The 19,569-nt window shown below is 48.3% G+C and overlaps 1 protein-coding gene across 5 annotated transcripts in view; it reads right to left on the bottom strand.

The window, feature by feature from the left end:
• MRAS (muscle RAS oncogene homolog) overlaps nucleotides 1-12,663 on the bottom strand; it is a 57,842-nt gene extending 45,179 nt beyond the window's left edge. Inside the window, exon 1 of one of the 5 annotated variants that reach the window (XM_016942032.3) lies at nucleotides 11,985-12,663. The gene's annotated coding sequence lies outside the window, so the exon portion shown is untranslated. The other 4 variants (XM_016942027.3, XM_016942035.3, XM_016942029.4 and 1 more) reach the window with 4 other exon arrangements.
• Nucleotides 12,664-19,569: the final 6,906 nt, after the last annotated feature.

The following is a 19,569-nucleotide window of genomic DNA, read 5'->3' as shown; positions in this document are numbered from 1 at the left end:
GCCAGGCATCCCTCTGCATCTCACAGGCCCCTGCCTGAGAGACGGATGCTTTCTGACTGATCCCCCCATCTCAACTGCTTTGCCCTGCAGTAGCAGCAAGAGGGAATCAAGAACAAAACGGACATCCCAAAGTCACGTGCACGTGCCGGCAGAGGCTGTGTCAATAAGTGATAGAAGGGGATAGGTACAGGCAACAGGGAGCAGTGGGGCCTGTGCAAACAGGAGATTACTGACACCCCGCACCAGCTGACTGCTGCAACATAATATCTGCAATGAGCTTGCCAGATAGTCTAAATTTTTAAAGAATAGCCAGCAATCTGAGTCTATGCAAAAACTCAGATTTCTGGCTATTTTATTATTTTAAATACTGGCCACCAATGAAAAAGTTTTACACATTGTGTAACCCAAATAAATCAACACTCTGTACCCATCCTTCTTGAGCACACACACATCTGAGTGGCACGGCCGTTCTAAGGCAGACAACTCTTCACACTGCCTTGGCTTGGCCTGGCTTTGGTGCAAGGAGGTGTGAGATCAAAGGAAATGATCTCACTGAAGAGAGCAGCAGCAGGGGTTACTTGGCCTGCAGGACATGGGCCAGCCTGGCATTCTTCAGGGACAGGCACACAGCCCACCCCAGGAGTATGTCAGAGCCCAGAGAGGTGGAGGCCAAAAAGGCACATTCAAAAAAGGCTGCTGCTTTGCTGTGTTTTCATTACTTATATTTAAGATGTTAGACACCATTAATGAAGAATGTGAAAATGTTTATGCTTGACCAAAAATGAGAAAGACATAGGGTCTAGGTTCTTCCTTGAGGTGGGGAGAGGCAATTCAACCTTCATTTTTAAAGAGTAACCAGACTGCAGAGAGACGGACTGAAGCCAAATAAAAGGGAAACTTCCTGAAAACGAGGCAGGCATGGCAATGAGTGTGGGATTTTCCTCTGCAAAGGTCTGTGAAGCAGATGCGGAGGAAGGAGGACTGGCCACCTAGCTTTGGAGTGGTGAACCAGGCTGGAGGTGGGTGTGACGGCTTCTCAGGGACCCTTCCAATCCCAGGGTTTTAAGCCCACTCAGCAGAAGGCTACTTTTCACATCTCCCTCCCCAAGCCCTAAATGACTGCTGCATTTTTTCTCCTCAGTAACCAGCTTGCTGCTCCATTCCTGCGAGGCAAGGCCTGTCCAAAGGTCAGTATTGGCTGGGGGGTCGAGGGAAGCTTCCCACCCCTCTGCTTTCTACATACAGCACTTTTATAAAAAGTCATGAATCAAAGCCCCTCTGCTAGCTGTATAACCTTGGCCTAATGAAAAACCTCTCTGTGTAAAACTATTGTTGGTGGGTGGTAGCAGCCACCAGCTGGAGGCGGAACCAGGCTGGGCCCTGTGGCCAGGGATGGTCATTATAATGACCGTTTATTAAGCCCTGACCACATGCTAAGCACCTTAAATATACTTCTCTGACCCCCACTGCACCCCAGACTATATGAGATTACTATCAGGGTCTCCCAAAGCACCCAGCTGTCTGCCTTGACAGCATCCTGTATGCTGGCACTTAACTGCTTAGTTAGTTGTTTACAAGACGTAAACATGTAATGCATCTTCCCCACTAGACCATCGCCTCCATGTGGGCAGGGCCCACCCTCTGTTCTATTCTCCACTGTATCTCCAATGCCCAGCACATATCTGGCACAGAGAAGGTACTCAATAAATATTGTCAATCTACATCATCTCTAATCCTTATGTTACAAAATGTTCTAACAGGAAAGGGAAAAAATAACACCTGGCTTTGCCCTGGTCATTAGGAGAGGACTGATTTGACCTGGCTAGTAATAATGATAGCTTAATAATCCCAGCACTTCTGCTGGTTCTTACTGTAGGTAAAGGTAAGGTCTAGAGTGCCTAATTCTTTTTTAGACGAGTTATTTAATGGCCCCTTTATATCTTTGTTTTTTTTTTTTTTGAGAGAGAGAGTCTTGTTCTGTCGCCCAGGCTGGAGTGCAATGGCACAATCTTGGCTCAGTGCAGACTCTGCCTCCTGGATTCAAGCGACTCTCCTGCCTCAGCCTTCCAAGTAGCTGTTACTACAGGCACATGCCACCAGGCCTCACTAATTTTTGTATTTTTTTAGTAGAGATGGGGTTTCACCATGTTGGCCAGGCTGGTCTCGAACTCCTGACCTCAAGTGATCCACCCACCTCAGCCTCCCAAAGTGCTGGGATTACAGGCGTGAGCCACCATGCCCAGACCCCTTTACATCTGACAAGGGCAGCCCACAGCCTAGTCTAAGACAGATTGTTATCCTTGTTCTGCAATCAAAAGCAATGAAAATTTGGAGTTTTCAGAAGGTCTGGGGGAAAGTATCCAGGAAAATTGGTCCCTGGAAAATAGCAGTAAACTAGGTTTGAGGAGACAGCCACAGAGACATTCTCCAAGGGTGTGACCAAGCAAGGGGAGGGTGTCTGACATTCATTTTTAACTTCTGCCCTGATCTGGGCTGCAGACAACTCCCTTTCTTAAAAGCCCTTGGTGGATGCCTGTTACATACAATAATAGTGGCCTAGCGGATGAAGAAGCTAACCTTACTGTATGCACATGGGGCAAAGTGGAGTGGAGGCCAGGCGGCCAGTGGGCATGGCCCATACCCTGAAATCTTCAGAAATACTGCAGATGGGGAGGGCTGTCGTCAATACTTGGGCAATTTTTAAAGAAAATAAATGATACCCTCAGAGAATTTCTACAAGGAGAAAATCCTTTGGAAGAATTAAGAAATACTGGGGGATGTACCTCTTCATTTCCACATGTCAGGTGAGAGCCTGACCCAGTGTAACTGGACTAGAGAAGAAAGGCCAGAGTGTGGCTGGGATACTCCCATTACAGATATGGAAGAGGAGGCTATAGAGGTGGAGATTCACACAGACAAGTAGTGGGACAGAAATTGGAGCAGAGGGTTCCTTCAGGAAGGGAGGACTGAAAGTCCCTGAGTCCCCAGGCTGCCAATTCTGCAGCCCGGCTGGGTGGCCTCAGACCCCTCCCTGCCTGAACACCAGGCACGGCCAGAGGCCCCGCTTGGGGCAAGGGCGGCCCCACCTTCTCCTTCCACACAAAGGGGCTCTCCCAGCCCTGCCGTCTTTCCTATTTACCCACCCCAACCCTAAATAGAAAAAGTCCCTGTTAAATGCTCTAGTAGAATGGTTATTTTGTTGAAGTGCCAAGTGACCTGCTCCTCCTGTTCCCCACTTTCCATCCCTCCAGCCATCCCCAGTTGGGAGTCCAGAAATAAAACAAAGGCTTTGTTTCTTTATTTTGATTTCCTCCTAAAATCTCAAACATGCAGGAAACACCCACCCAGCCCCAGATTAGTGGACTCAGGCAGCTGTCCACTGCGGTGGGTGGGACGGGGGGACGGGGTCAGTGAGTAGGGGTGGATGGGAAGGCTATGATGCCAGCTGGCCTTAATTGCTTGGGAGTGCCAGGGCACCTGGCCTCTCCTGGGCTGGACTTCCTCAGCGGGAGCATGAGACAGACTAGGCCTTCCAGCTCTGCCCCAGGAACCTCAAGCTGAGGAATGTGGGTGGAGAGGGAAGGCTAAGGAGGCATAGCTCATAGAAGTTTTAAAAAATATACGCCCCCAAGTCTTTGGGACAGTGATCCCACCCTCCTTCTATCATCTCTGGTTATAATAAAGCAGACATTGAAAGAAGACCATGATAGACTGGTGAGAGCAGTGTTGGCCAAGAAAGACGGCTTTGCCTGTCTCCTCCTTGAGCCTCCATTTCCAGTGGAGTGAAAATATAAAGAAATGAATTTGTGGGTTATCTAAAAAGGGAGAATTTTCAAGAAGGCACGTTGAAATTCTAAAGGATTAGGAAAAAAAAGCTAAACTGAACCAAAATTAATTTTGCTTTTGAAATGAATACATAATGCTTTTGAGAGGCAAGAATCTGCCGCCAACACCCCCGATAAATGGTCAGCTCCTAAAGGGGTGGGGGAGTCTCCTGAATCCACTACACTCCAACAATCTCCCCACAGATCCACATGCCCACAAATACTTTTACATTTAATCTGTGTACTTGGTATACTAGGGCCAGCCTAATATACAGTATGCCAAGTAGTTTCTTTTTAAACCCAAACTTGTCTTTAAAAAGGTATGCCTGTAAGTATAACACATATGTGGATTTCCACATAATCACATAGGCACTGGTTGTATAGTATGTTCAACTGCCTTCACTGGTACGGCTTCCATTGCAAGATAAGCCCCAATAAAGCAGGGCCTTCTGAGGTCTCTCAGCACCTAGCCTTCGCTGGCTTTTGCAGTATCTCCATCAGAATGAGGGAAAAGGATCTGGTGGTGCTATTTTTTATTTTTATTTTTTCAGACAGAGTCTCTCTGTCGCCAGGCTGAAGCACAGTGGCGCGATCTCAGCTCTCTGCAACCTCTGCCTCCCGGGTTCAAGCGATTCTCCTGCCTTGGCCTCTGGAGTAGCTCAGACTATAGGTGCACACCACCATGCCCAGCTAAGTTTTATATTTTTAGTAGAGACAGGGTTTCACCATGTTGGCCAGGTTGGTCTCGAACTCCTGACCACAAGTGATCCTCCTGCCTCAATCTCCCAAAGTGTTGGAATTACAGGCGTGAGCCACTGCATCCAGCCTGGTGGTGTTATTCTTTAAGGGCAACTCAGGGAAGAAAAATGTTTCAAGACATTCTCAGCACTTAATGAAGAGGACTTGGGGTCTCCCGCAGGTCCCCACTATCTATTATGAAACCAGATGAAATCTCGGTCCCCAATAAGGACTGACAAGAATCTGCCCTGGATAAGAAAGCCTTTCCAGAAGTTTTTGAATCTTTCTGCACAGCTTTAAAAAGCAGAGCTTTACTCACTGTTCTAACTCATGGCAAACTACATGCAAACAGGATAACACCAGGCTTCAGCTCAGGAGTCAATCAGTAGGTGGAAAGGAGAAGGCTGCAAACAGTTGGGTGAGAAGCTGCGTCCTGTCGTCATGGAGAGCTTCTAACTGCAGCTGCAGGGTTGGCTCTGCTGCCTTACTCCTGCTTGGCAGAGAGAAGGACCCAGTACCAGGCACCTGGTTTTTTCTGTGAAAGCTGCAGGAAGGGAAAACTGTGAAGTTATGGATTAGAAAGTAAGCCATCATACTTTTAGTTTCCTTCTCTTAAAGTAATCCTATACTTTAGAGTATATAATGTATTTTGTGTCCAGGTGTGGGGGCTCATGCCTATAATCCCAGCACTTTGGGAGGTCGAGGTGGGAGGATCGCTTGACGCCAGGAGTTCAAGATGAGCCTGAACAACAAAGGGAGACCCCATCTCTACAAAAAAAATTTTTTAAAATTAGATGGGCAGGTGGCACATGCCTATAGTCTCAGCTACTCAGGAGGCTGAGGCAGGAGGATGGCTTGAGCCCAGGAGTTCGAGGCTGTGATAAGCTATGATTGCTCCACCACACTCCAACCTAAGCAACAGAGTGAGACTTCACTGCTAACAACAAAAAGCATTTTGTTATCATTGTCATATAATTATAAAAAGAGAATATGTTTTCTCTATCTTCCAAATATACAAACCTATCATTAATATTACAGTTCAGTTTAGGCAGCTATGACTAAACCATGCTCTACAGCTTGGCTAAACCCACAATGGTCAAGGCAGGTGTTTGTGAGGGTAGATGAACTTCTCTGAAAAAGATCATAGCCAAAAACACACACTCTCCCCAGAGTGGCTTCTCCCCAATGTGGTCAGAAGCAGCAAAAGCCTCTTTAGTCAACAACTTCTAGGGAGGCCCATTGGCATTAACTGAGGACATGAAGCCCCAAGAGAGAGCCAATACATGAAAACTCAGGAGCAAGGCTCCCAAAAGCCCATTGCAGGCTGAGGATGGGCCAAACTGGCCAGGGCAAAGGATGAGTGGTCTGGTTTTAAGTCCAGCCCTACTGTGAAAAGGATCAAGTGCAGACAAAATGGTCACATCTGTTCATCTTGGGTAATAGGTACATGGTATTTGTTATACCACCCTTTACACTTCTCTTTTTCAAAATTAAAAAAAAAGTGTGCAAATGATTTAGGGGTTCATTTGTGACTGTAAGATTAATGACAGTCAGGGAAGACTCCTGCCAGCGAGGGACTCGCTGCCTCTCTTTGCCAGCCAGCGTCTTCTGCACCTCTGCTGCCTCACCACATCTTTGTGCACAGGCTGCTCCATCCCTGCTCCTCATGAGGCCTTTGCCCACTGCACTGATTATGTAGAGCCACACCTCCATGGGATAGGTCCCCTAAGCACCAGGAGAGAAGGGATCATGACATTTTTGGTCATCCAGTGCTGGGAACAGCACGGTCTAACAGAAGGAACATGCCCTTCAGGAAGAGACAGACCATGGCCAGATTCCTTTCTGACTCTGCTTCTCTCAGGTTATGACTGCAGGTGACCTACTTAACTTCCTTGAGCCTCGGTTTCCACATCTATAAAAGGTTAACTACATCTAACACAATTTTTGTGAGGCTTAGAGATAGCGAATATAAAGTATACAGTACAGGGTCCAGCCCACAAGTCTTTGCTGAAGGAAAGATGGATGGAGAGATGGATCAATGAATGGACGGGTAGGTGGGTGGCTGGAAGGATGGATGGAAGAAAGGACGGACATACAGAGGGGCTGTTTTTAAACTATGACATTTGAAGAGCAGTTGAAGAAAGTAAAGCTGCTCATGGTGGAGAAAAGCAGGACTGTCAAAGGTTCATGTGGGACAGGTTAAGGGAAGAAGGGAAAGAACTTCCCAACAATGAGAGAATCCGCAAATGCAGCGGACTGACTCAAAGGGTAGAGACACTGTGTCTCTAGAAGGGTCCAGGTGAAGTCAAAGACACACCCCTAATGGGCTGTCAGGGAAGGAAGGACTCCCCTTGTGGAAAGTTTCCCAGCCTTTCCTCAAGGGCTCACTTTCCCATTTAGGCCATATTTGTCTACTATTGTACTATAACTAGCTTAATCTGAAAACCACTATACTTTTAAAATTTTTCTTTTTTTTTTACTTAAAATACTTATTTAGCCTTAATCTGGGCAAAATATCCATTAAAAAACTCCCAGTTTGTTCTGATGCCTGTATTTTTATAATACATTCAAATAAACCAGCATATAACTATTAAAATGAAAGATGCTGTGTCCCACCTAAAATCATCTTCCTCACCACTATGAGAAATGTGCTCTAAGGGGTGTGACTCGACTTAATACACTCAGGGGGCTCCTTCTGGGTCTAGGATTCTGTCCTCCGAAGGTTGCTTGAATACTGGTAATGCTCTTCATTCTTCCGGCCCTTTCTGGCCTCCCAAGCGTATTTTCACGTGTATATTTTATCTAATCCCCATGACGACACTGAGGGCTGGGCAGAGAAGTCACAGATGCAGCCTGGGCCCAGGCAGCACAGGATCCAGACAAGGCCCTACAGATGGTCACAGAGGCCAGAACCAGAGCTCCCAACTCTCCACCCACCCTCCTTTGTTTGGCCACTACAAGCTGCACAGCCGAATTCATTATTGGTGCTCTCCAAAATCTTACTAGCACTACAACCCATATGTAAATCATATTGTTTTATCCGTCAAGGTAGCCTGATGCGAGGACTATACCCCTCTGAGACTCAGAAAGTCACTTCAGCAACCGGTGATGACCCACATTGTCATGCAGCAGTCCCCACCTAGTGAAGCTACCAAGAATATTAAAGACAATGATAGGGACATTAAGAAGCAAAATACAAAAAATACATTTTTATATATAATATATAACCAAAAAAATCAAATAATATGGATTGGACTACAATATAAAAAATATTTTTTAATATAACAACAACAAAAAGAAGCAAAATACACATTGCTGCTTCATGACTCCTACAAGAGGAATGCCTGCAGAAAGCTGTCTTAGATCATGCTGGCCAGCTAAACAGCCCTAGGGGCTCAGTGCTGGGGGCCAGGGCAAGGAGGGCCAGGGTGGAGTCTCTGGGAATAGGTGGAACCAACTGCATCACACAGGTAGCGGGAATGCTACCTAGAGAACAAGAGATGGGGCACCATTGAATGCATGGCGAGTGCAGCGTGGTCTCCACCTCAGCCTGAACCTCATCACCTCTGCGGAAGCATGAGGCAGTGCCAGCACTGCCCTCTTTGTCAGACCCACTGGCTGACTGCACAGACTTCAACTCACAGGCTAGGCAATGACAACTGTCCCACTCTATTTGTACTCTTGGCCCCCATCTCTGCCCTCTCACACTGCACTGGAATGGCATGCAGACTTGGCTGCACAATGGGCTTACAGAATAGGTCTGCCATGAACATTAGAGAAGTCACGTGCCTTTAGATCAGAGATGGCTAAACTGGGATCCAGGGCTGGTTTTCAGAGATCCATGAATCCCCTGAATTATATGTCCAACTTTGTACATCAACGTTCCCTGGGCTTCTCATCAACATCTTAAAGAGGCTGTGACTCAAGAAGACAAAACCTATTACTCTGAACTCCAGACACTCAGCCTTTATGGCTACCAGTCCCACGCAGGAACTTGCTGGAAGTGGCACTGATATCCCATTCCTGTGTACGGAGACCTTCCAAGAGCAGAGAGCATCTTTGGGAGATCTGAGCTCTGCTTAATCTTACTTACTGTTATTTGGGTTTTGTTACTTGCAGCCAAAGCATCCCCATTGATTCAGTACTACAGGGCTCAGAGGCATGATCTAAGACTTAGGAGGGCTGGCAGGGACTCAGAGTCCAGCAAGAAAATTCCTCTTAAAGCTTGAATTCTCTGCTCAGTCCCTAGACAATGGGTACCTGCCAGGTGTCCCAGGTCTCAGGGAACTCCTCCAGCTCCTTTTTTTCCCATCTCCAGATAAAGGTGACTGTACCTTCTATGCCTGCCCAGGGCCTGGCAGGTACAGAGCCTCTGGAACTCAATGCACATCCTCTGGACACTTAAGAACATTCCAGCATTGCACAAGAATGCATTCCCATTCAGTTCACATGAGTATGCTTGTACAAACTACACAATGCTCATGAGCAGGTATGTTTTTCAATTGCTTTCAGGGAGACACACTCTGTTTGGGGGCATTTCATTGGCAGAAGAGATTACAATGGTTAAATTGATGTGAAATATATTATGGAAGCCACATTTCCCTGAGAACTCACTAGATCCAGGAGGCGGGTCAACATGTGATTCTGACTGAGGTTAGGACCAGTCATCCCAGGAGCCTAATTTATCAGAGGCCAATAGTCATTCCTGGTTCCAGGTGATCACTAGAGCTCAGGAACCAAACCAACCCCAAGGGTAACTGACTTATCACTTTTTTTTTTTTTTTTTTTTTTTGAGACAGGGTCTTGCTCTGTCACCCAGGCTGGAGTGCAGTGGCATGATCATGGCTCACTCCAACCTCTGCCTTCTGGGCTTAAGCAATCCTCCCACCTCAGCCTCCCAAGTAGCTAAGACTACAGGTGCATGCCACCAGGCCCAGCTAATTTTTGTAGAGACGGAGTTTCACCATGTTGCCCTGGCTGGACTTGTCACTTAATAAGTAGCTCAGACGAACTGAGTGTGAAATACCAGTGGCTAGAGCTAATAATAACATAAAAGTTAAACCTGTCACAAAGTGTCTTATGTAGGTGAAAACAGACGTGGAAATTAGCAACTGTCTTATGGAGGAGCGAAGCTGACAACGCTGGAGACAATCGCTTGCTTCACCAAAGGGCCTTGACTACCGCCTACCCCCAGTCCCGCCCCCAGCTTTAGGAAATGCCGAGGTCACATCTAGGGGGTCAGTTTCCACCAGAACACGAGGCTTGCCCAACACCTCCCTCCCCAGAGGCTGGCAGACCTCAAAAACCCCAGAGCATGAAAGCCCCATGCCTCCCACCCCGGCAGAAAAAGGACAAACTACACCATAAACTACAGAGAGAAGCTAACTGGCTGCTGGGCAGTGTGAACAGACCTAAGGGTGAAAACCATTGCCCGAAACATTTTCAGCCCCACTCAGCAGGGACATGTGATTTACAGGAAATTAGGAGGTTTACAAAATGTTAGCAGCTCAAGTTTCTTCCCGGGGAAAAGAAGCAGGAGAAGCTCTAAGAACTGTATCCGAGAAAGTGCTTTGTTCACTGCTAAGCTTCTGACACGAGTCAGTTATTAATACCCACAGCTCACTGCCTCACACTTCAACCCACCAGTGAATGTCTATAGTGAATAATTATAAAACAATATATTACAAAACTCTAACACAGGCTGCACCAGAGCCTTCCGAAGCCCAGGACAGCCACGTGGCCAAAAGCATGGACTTCAAATATGATCTTGGGCAAGCTGTTGGCTCTTTTTCACCCTAGTTCCTCCATCCTTTACAATAAACAAAATCCTTCTGGAGGTGTCTTGTCAAGAGGTGTCTTGTCAAATGATGAGCAAATCCACTTCAAGTGCCTGGTCTTTGTAAGCCCTGTTGGTTGCTGTTATTACAGTGGAGTTTCAGAGCTCTTAAAGTCATATCTCCATCTTCTGCTGCCAGACAAACCTCTGGAGGCCACGATTCCGAGCCTTGTCAGCCACCCTCTCTGGTCAGGTCCAGGACAGAGTGAGTCCTAGAGGAGCAAGGCCAGGGAGGTTCCACACCATCAGGGGCCACTGGGGAGTAGGGGCAATGGCAGAGCTCTATGATCAAGGCCCCAGTGGCCTTGATGGACTTTGTCCACCTCTCGAGACTCCACTTTGCCCCAGGCCATAACAGACCTCAGCTCTAGCCAGAGTCTAACTGGGTGTCCAGTGTATACGCTGCGGTCAGCCAGACATTAACTCCTCTAGGCGGCCTTCTCTCACCTCCCACTCTGGAGTAGGGACCCCTAGGGGCTCCCACAACCCCTGGGCTTACCGAATCTCAGCACTTACCACACTGGCTTGTCACTTTGTGCTCTTGTCTTCCCCGCAGGGCAGGACTGGCACCGTGTCTGATGCCTCAGCCAGGTCAGTTCAGTGTATGAGCCCAGGCCCTAGTTGTGAGCACAGCTCCAGCTCCCCAGACCTCCGGGGGCAGTGAAGGGTTGTTTATGAAGCAGGCTGCGTTTTATTATTCAGATGAATTTGTCAACTCCCTGGCGGATCCCTCCCCTCGTTAACGCCATCTTAAGGTGGGGGGGTAAAGAGTCCCCCACCCACCCACCCATCCCCCCCCCCGCCCCGTCCTGCCGCCCATCTACCCACCGGGTTCTCGCCCAGGCAGCCAAGGAACTGTAATTACCATGAAAGGGTCTCTTTGAGCGGCGCGCAGGCCCTCCCCACTGGGGTCTTGGTCGTGGCCGATTTCACGAACGCACACCGTTACGCGGAAGCCCGCGATGGGGGCAAAACGCCACGCACAGCCGGTCCCAGGGCGCACCCCGCAAGCGGAGAGCGCGGCCGAGCCCGGAGGGCGGCCACACCTCCCGCCCCGGAACAAAGCGACGGCCGGGGCGAGAGGCGGCGCGGCCAGGCCCCCTCCCCTCCAAGGCCGCCCGACCACTCACCGCGCGCTCCAGCCCCGGCTCGGCTCCGGCACTCAGGCCGCCCCCTCCTAGCCTGCGCCGGTGAGGAGGCAGCGTCGCGCCCGCCGGGCCCCGCGGCCGCCGGACTGACGGCTCCCCGCCAGCCGGCCACTCCGGTCCGTCCCCGCCCCGGCGCCTCCTTAAAGCGACCGCGCCGCCAGCGTGCGCCCCGAGCGCCTAGCGCGCCGCGCATTCCTTATATTGCCACAGCGCCTGCTAAAAATAGAGCGCCGCTGCGGGCGCGCCAGTGGGGAGCCCGGGCCGGGTGCCTCGACTCTGTCGCCCCGACCCTGTCGCCCCCGCGTGCACCCCGGCCCCCAGGACGCGCGCCTGCGAAGTCCAGCCCACCCGCGCCGAGTCCCCTGGGCCCGGCAGGGAGCGCTAGAGCGCCAGGGGCTGGGGTCGGCGCCGCAGCCTCTCCCGCGGCCCAGCACTTACCCGGGTCAGATCCGTGGTGCCGGGGAGCTGGCTTTAAGGTGGAAGCCGAGTGGGAATTCGACTCGGCCTCTTTAAGAGCCTCTGCGCTCCAACCTTTAAATCTCCGCTCCGGCCGGGCCAACTTCTGAGCCTAGGGACGCCTCCCCAGTTCTAGGCGAACCTCCGCCGCCACCTTAGCTGCATTCCCTTCGAATCCTGAGACGTCTTTCTTCCAGATCATGCCCCAGCGTCTCTCCCCGCAGGCCTTCTGGGTGCACCGTTCCAGGGCCCAAACTTCGTTGGGATGGATGCGACGGGGACAGGCGACACTCGCGCACCATTTCATTGTTTCAGTTCCGCTAACTCCTCTCCAGCGGCGTCATTTTCCCCCCGTTAAAAAAAATAAAGATATAATTCAACACCATAAAATTCCACCTTTTGAAGTGTACAATTCAAGCCGGGCGCGGTGGCTCACGCCTGTAATCCTAACACTTTGGGAGGCCGAGGCGGGTGAATCGCCTGAGGTCAGGAGTTCAAGACCAGCCTGGGCAACATGGTGAAACCCCGTCTCTACTAAAAATACAAAAATCAACCCGGCATGGCGGCACGTGCCTGTGATCTCAGCTACTCGGGAGGCTGAGGCAGGAGAATCACGTGAACCCGGGAGGCAGAGGTTGTAGTGAGCCGAGATTGCGCTACTGCACTCTAGCCTGGGCAACAGAGTGAGACGCTGTCCCGAAAAAAAAAAAGTGTACAATTCAGTGGTGTTTAGCATATTCACAAAGTTTTGCAACCATCACCATGAGCTAATTCCAGAACATTTTCACCACTTCCCACTCCCCTCCCCCGCCCCTCACAAAAAGAACTACCCATTAGCAGTCACTCCCAATTCACCCCTTTCCTCCGCCTCTGGGAACCACTAATCTATTTTCAATCTCTATGGATTTCCCTATTCAGGACATTTTCTATAAACGGAATCATACAACATGTGGCCTTTTGTGACTATGACTAGCTTCTTTCAGTAAACAATGTTTAATGATCTATTCATGTTGTAACATGTAGCAGTACTTCATTCCTTTTCATGACTGAGTAATATTTCACTGTATGTCTATACCTTTTGTTTATCCCTGCATCACTTGATGGATATTTAATTTTCTGCTTTGGGGCTACTGTGAATAAAGCTGCTATGAATATTCATGTACAAGTCTTTGTATGAACATATGTTTTTCTTTCTCTTGGGTGTATACCTAAGAGTGAAATTCCTGGATCATATGTTAACTCCATGTTTAACTTTTGGGGGAACTGCCAAACTGTTTTCCAAAGCAGCTGCACCATTTTACATTCCCACCAACAACATATGAGGGTTCCAATATCTCCACATCTTTGCAAACACTTGTAATTGTGTGTCTTTTTTTATTCTAGTCATCCTATTGGGGGCGAAATGGCATTTCATTGTGGTTTTGCTTGTCAGCATCATTTCTGAGGACATTCTTTTTCTGGGTGGACCTCAATGACTTAGAACCAGCTTTACATGTCCAGGGAACCCACTCCCTTCTCAGGTTTGCCCCAGGCCTAAGGGAGCCTCACAGTGCTGCTGGCTCTGCCTGCCATGCTGAGGCTCTCAATCCCATGCAGGCTTCCTTTGGCATCCCAGCCACCCATGCAGCCATTTGGTGGGAGCTGCTGTGCATCCCCTGTGCCTCCACTCCCACCTGCTGCTCCAAAGACCCTGTAGACCCCAAGTGTCCCCCAGGAAGGGGACAGCAGGTTGGGTGCCATCAAGAGTATCTCTCCTTGGCAGTAGGGAGTAAAAGACCTGGTTGGGGAGAAGGCTTGAGGGACAGTAGTTTACCTCGACTGTCTAGGTTTGCCCTGGAACCTGACTCCCTCGACCCCCTCTATCTACCACAGAACTTGGGAAGGCGGGCAGGGATCTGTACATCCTGGTGGCCTGTCAGCCCCTCGTGGGCTCCCCATGTAAGAGATGTCCTCTCTTGGGCCCTGACTGGCACAAGACCGTGACCATGCCCTCAGCTTGAGCTGAGCCAACATCTATGCAAGAGTCAAAGCGATGTCTTTATACTGCTTTTATACACATATCTGTAATAATACCTCTTCTCAGAAATGGAACTTAAACAGCTAATAGTCATACCCAGGTACCTGGGATTCTCCTTTTTTTTTTTTTTTTTTTTTTTTTTTTTTGAGACAGAGTCTCGCTCTGTCACCCAGGCTATAATGCAGTCGCATGATCATAGCATCATAGCTCACTGCAGCCTTGACCTCCCGGACTCAAGACATCTTCTTACCTCAGCCTCCTGAGTAGCTGGGACTATAGGTGTGCACCACCATGCCTGGCTACTTCTTGTACTTTTTGTAGAGATGTTGCTGAGGCTGATCTCGAACTCCTGGGACTCAAGCAATCCACCTATCTGGGTCTCCCAAAGTGCTGGGATTACAAGTGTGAGACACTGTGCTTGACCTACCTAAGATTGCCTAATGGTGAGAGTAAATCTTGCAGATTGCGATTGCGGATGGGCTGTTCCATTGGAGCTGCCTCCTCTGCTCTTTGAACCTTGAAATACGAGTTGTGGCTCAGTTGCTGGCAAATGGGGGCTTAGAGAACAGAGCCACTGAGCAGAAAAGCTTCATTCATCCAGTAAACACTGCCAGAGCATCTACTGAGTACCGGGCACTGGGGCAGAGACCTGCCTTCAAGCAAGCTGAGTGCCAACTGAGGAGCAAGTGGTGTGGAAGAGAGAAGCACAGGGCCTGTGGAAGACCAGAGGAAGGGCACCTAATCCAATATGGCAAGGAGGCAAGTGCCAAGGGAAGGACTTCTGTGAGAGCTGATGACTGAGCCACATCTGGAAGGACAAATAACAATTAGCTAGGGCCGGGTGTGGTGGCTCATGCCTGTAATCCCAGCACTTTGAGAGGCCAAGGCAGGCAGATCACAAGGTCAGGAGTTCAAGACCAACCTGGCCAATATGGTGAAACCCCATCTCTCCTAAAAAAAAAACAAAAATTAGCCAGGTGTGGTGGTGGGTGCCTGTAGTCCCAGCTACTAGAGAGGCTGAGGCAGGAGAATTGCTTGAACCCGGGAGGCGAAAGTTGCAGTGAGCTGAGATCCTGCCACTGCACTCCAGCCTGCGGGACAGAGTGAAACTCCATCTCAAAAAACAAAAATTAGCTAGGCTGAGAAGGGAAGGAGAAAACCTTATATGCTGAAGGATGATTGAGCAGAAGTCTTTCCAAAGTCTCTGGCAGATGTGCCTGGCTGATCAGGTGTGTTTGAGGCATGGCAGAAGGCCAGACACCTAGCCAAAAACCCAGGCAAGGCTCAGGCCCAAATTTAATCCACAGAGGTCCAAGGTCAGACACAGGGCCAGAAGCCAATTTCTGGCTAAAGTCAGAGCCAGTGAACTGACCCAGAGCAGGACAAAACAAACATATTTCATCCACTGCAACATGTCCTACACTTGCCTCTCTGCCCTGAGGCTTGCTGAGTGCCATGCCTCAGAGCCAATCCAAACTGGTGCCTAGTTCAGCAGCAAACGTGGGGGCCTGGGACCTTGGGGCTGGAAGTCAACCAGGTCATTGTGGCCCAGCCTTCCTCTAGAACTCCCAGCTTCAGGCCAGACGCGGTGGCTCACATCTGTAATCCCAGCACTTTGGGAGGCCGAGGCAGGTGGATCACCTCAGGTCAGGAGTTTGAGACCAGCCTGACCAACATGGTGAAACCCCACCTCTACTAAAAATACAAAATTAGCCAAACATGGTGGCGCATGCCTGTAATCCCATCTACTTGGGAGGCTGAGGCAGGAGAATCACTTGAACCCAGAAGGTGGAGGTTGCAGTGGGCCGAGATCGCACCATTGCACTCCAGCCTGGGCAACAAGGGTGAAACTCTGTCTCAAAAACAAACAAACAAACAAACAAAAAACCTCCCAACTTCAGTGTATTCCCTAAGGGTAAAAGAAGCCGTGAGTTTCTGAGCACTCACAGTGTGCCTGACACCAGACATAGTGATGGGTCTGACCCTGTGCTGTAGGTCATCTGAGCCCTGTCTTAGATATAAGGAGACTGTGAGCCCAATCCTACACAGCTGGTAGACTAAGAATCAGGCTCTTCTGACCACAAAGCCTATACTCTTCTCCCATGCCAAGTGGCCTTGATGGACAAGTGTGTGTTTGGTGTTGGCGGAGCAGGGATAAGGTGAATAGGAGACGAGTGCTCATTCTAGTCACTGGGCCTGCGGCTGGAATTAGATCTTTTGGTGACCCTGAAGCACCAACCATGGGCTAGCAAAAGAACCTTGCCCCCATGACCCATGCTTATTCATTCCTCAAGCTGACCCTTATTCTGTGCCAAGTACAAGGCCTTTCTTCCCCTGGGCTGCCCATGATGTAATGCCAAAAACTTATACTCTGCTTTCAGAGTTTTCATGGACTTTACCAATCCAGGCCCAATCACTTCTCATCTTTACTCCTCCCTGCTACCCTGCTGTGGCTTGAATGTCTCCTCCAAAACTCACGTTGAAATTAATTGCTAGAGGTGGGGCCTTTCACAGCTGATTAATGCCCTTGCTGTGGGAATGGGTTAGTATCACAGGGAGTGGGTTCCTAATAGAAAAGACGAGTTTGGTCCAATTTTCTCTCTGTCTCATGCTAGCTTCTGCCTGCCTTCTGCCATGGGAGGGCCCTCACCAGATGCCAGTGCCATGCTCTTCAACTCCCCAGCCTCCAGAACTGTGAGCCAAATAAATCTCTTTTCTTTGTAAATTACTCTATCTATGTTATTGTGTTATAGCAGCAGAGGGGTATGGACTAAAACACAGCCCTCCACACCTACCACATCCTCCAGCTTCATTAGGAGCTAGGCCTCATAAGGTTTTCTTCTCTGATACTTATAGTTCATTCCTTACATGGGCTCGCTCTTGCTATCTGGGGCTAGAAGAGAAGCTTCCAATCAATCTCCTTCCCATTAACGGCTGAACTTCTCCAAAAGTTGTCCATACTCAGCTAATGTGTTGGTTTCTGATAATGTTTGTTTTTCTCCCCTTAACTCTTACTCCGTTAAACTAAAGTTCAGCAGCTTTTAAACATTGTGGGCTGTAATCCATGGGAAGAAATAGGTTTTACACTGCAAACCAGAACACACACACACACAAACGCACACACACGAAACAAAATTTAATGCTAGCATGACCTACTAAATCAATTTTGTGCCCCATTAATGGATTGTAACCTACAGTTTGAAAAACATTGTTCCATTTTTTGACACCCAGAGCCTCAGGGTAGTGATAATGCAGCAGAAATTTGTCAAGGAAAAAAAAAAGTCAACTCTAAAATACTGAAACACATGCTAGAGACAACAGTTTAAAAAGAAAAGTTTTGAGTTTCAAAAGCCCAGGCGATTTCCTCTTCTAGGTAGGATTTAGCAGGCTAACACTCCTACTGCAACAAAATGAGATGAGGCTCCCCAGCTGTTCACTCATCCCCAGGACATTTGTGAGTTTGGGGCACTTGCTGATAATCAAGTTTGCCTAGCAGGAGGACCTGTAATAGAGGAAAGGGAAACCAGCAAAGCTTTTAGTGACCACAGGTGCTAGAATGACAAATTAGAACACGGGAGCTTTAAACACAAAACCAATTTTCTGCACCTGACATTTGCTTAGTTCTGCACCTAGGAATGCATCTAAAAGCAGAATAGGGCCGGATGCAGTGGACCATGCCTGTAATCCCAGCACTTTGGGAGGCCGAGGCAGGAGGATCACTTGTGCCCAGGAGTTCAAGACCAACCTGGGCAACACAGGGATACTCCATGTCTACAAAGGAAAAAATAAAACTTAGCCAGATGTGGTTGTGTGCACCTGTGGTCCTAGCTACTCAGGAGGCTGACATGAAAGAATCACTTGGGCTGGGGAGGTCAAGACTACAGTGAGCTCTGATTGCACCAACTGCACTCCAGCCTGGGCAACAGAGCAAGACCCTGTTTCAAAAAAAAAAAAAAAAAAAGGTTGAAATATTCTACAGTCCCACAGTGCTTAGAAAACGAAAGTTTCCCAAGAAGGAAGGGCCTTCCCCAAACACAGAGCCAACTCCCACCTCAAGACATTGGCCAGATCTTGAAGCTCCATGGAGACAGAGTCTGGAAGCTGGACCAGGAACCTCTGAAAAGCAGAGCTGAATCTCCATAGTCTTTCATGGCTGAGGATCCAGAAACCTGGCAAGGCACTCACCCAAAATCCACATGTCAGGTATAGGGGCAAACCAGAGACAGACTTGAGATAGATAGATTCCAAAAACCAAAACCCAGTCCCAACCCACTTCAATCCTTCACTGGACTGATGTGATCATTCCTTACCCCCATCTGCTTAACAGAAGAAAGAGAGAACACTGTGTGGCAAATTATATCATCTGGAGTCTCTATGCCTCTTACATATAATGTCTACATATAGTAAAAAATAGACTTGTGAAAAGGCATGAAAATATCATTGATAAGCAAGAGAAAAAAACAGACAATAGAAGAAGACACACAGATCATCCAGATGTTGTGATTGGTAGACAAGGCTTTAAAATAATTGACTGTGGAGGAACTGGAACTCTCACACATTGCAAGTAGAAGTATAAATTGGTATAGCCATGTATTATTGGTCAGAGTTTACTCAGGATACAGAAACCACACAATAATTTGGACAAGGATATTTTAATATAAAAAAATACTATGCGTAAGAGGGGATTACCTAGTAAAGGGAAAAGAAAACTCTAAAGAATACAATTACAGCAGATATAAGGGGCAGCCTCTAGGGCCGAGGCAGAGCACCCAAGGAAGGAAGAAACCTGGATGAGGTCCTCATCTTCACATTCTACCACCAGGCTAAGATCCATACCTTGCTGAAGATGGTAATGGATGACGGAGAAGTTCATTGCAGTTCTATGCAGATGTGATTCTGTATGAATCTACAATGGTAGGTACATGTCATTATACATTTGTCAAAACCCATAGAATTGTACAATACCAAGAGTGAACCTTAATATAAATTATTGACTTTGGGTGATTATGATGTGTCAATGTAAACTCAAATATAACACTCTGAAGGAAGATGTTGATAATCCAGGAGGCTATGCCTGTATGTGGGTAGGAGGTATATAGAAAATCTCTGCACCTTCCTCTCAATTTTGCTCTGAACTTAAAACTGCTCTTAAAAATTAAAAAAAAAAAAAAAAAAAAAAAAAAGGCTGGGCATGGTGGTTCATGCCTGTAATCCCAGCCCTTTGGGAGGCCAAGGTGAGTGGATCACCTGAGGTCAGGAGTTCTAGACTAGCCAGGCCAACATGGTGAAACACCGTCTCTACTAAAAATACAAAAAAAAATTAGCTGGGTGTGGTGGCGCATGCCTGTAATCCCAGCTACTCGGGAGGCTGAGGCAGGAGAATCACTTGAACCCGGGAGGTGGAGGTTGCAGTGAGCCGAGATCACGCCACTGTACTCCAGCCTGGGTGACAAAACGAAACTCTGTCTCAAAAAAAAAAAAAGAAAAGGAAAAGAAAAAAAAAAGCCAGAAGATCCTATGGACCTTGCAGTTAGCCTGGAAAAAATGTAG

Source organism: Pan troglodytes, chromosome 2 (genome assembly GCF_028858775.2).
Source record: "Pan troglodytes isolate AG18354 chromosome 2, NHGRI_mPanTro3-v2.0_pri, whole genome shotgun sequence".
Lineage (NCBI taxonomy): Eukaryota > Metazoa > Chordata > Mammalia > Primates > Hominidae > Pan > Pan troglodytes.
Note: the sequence above shows the minus strand (reverse complement) of the source record. Positions and strands in the feature narration are given on the sequence as shown.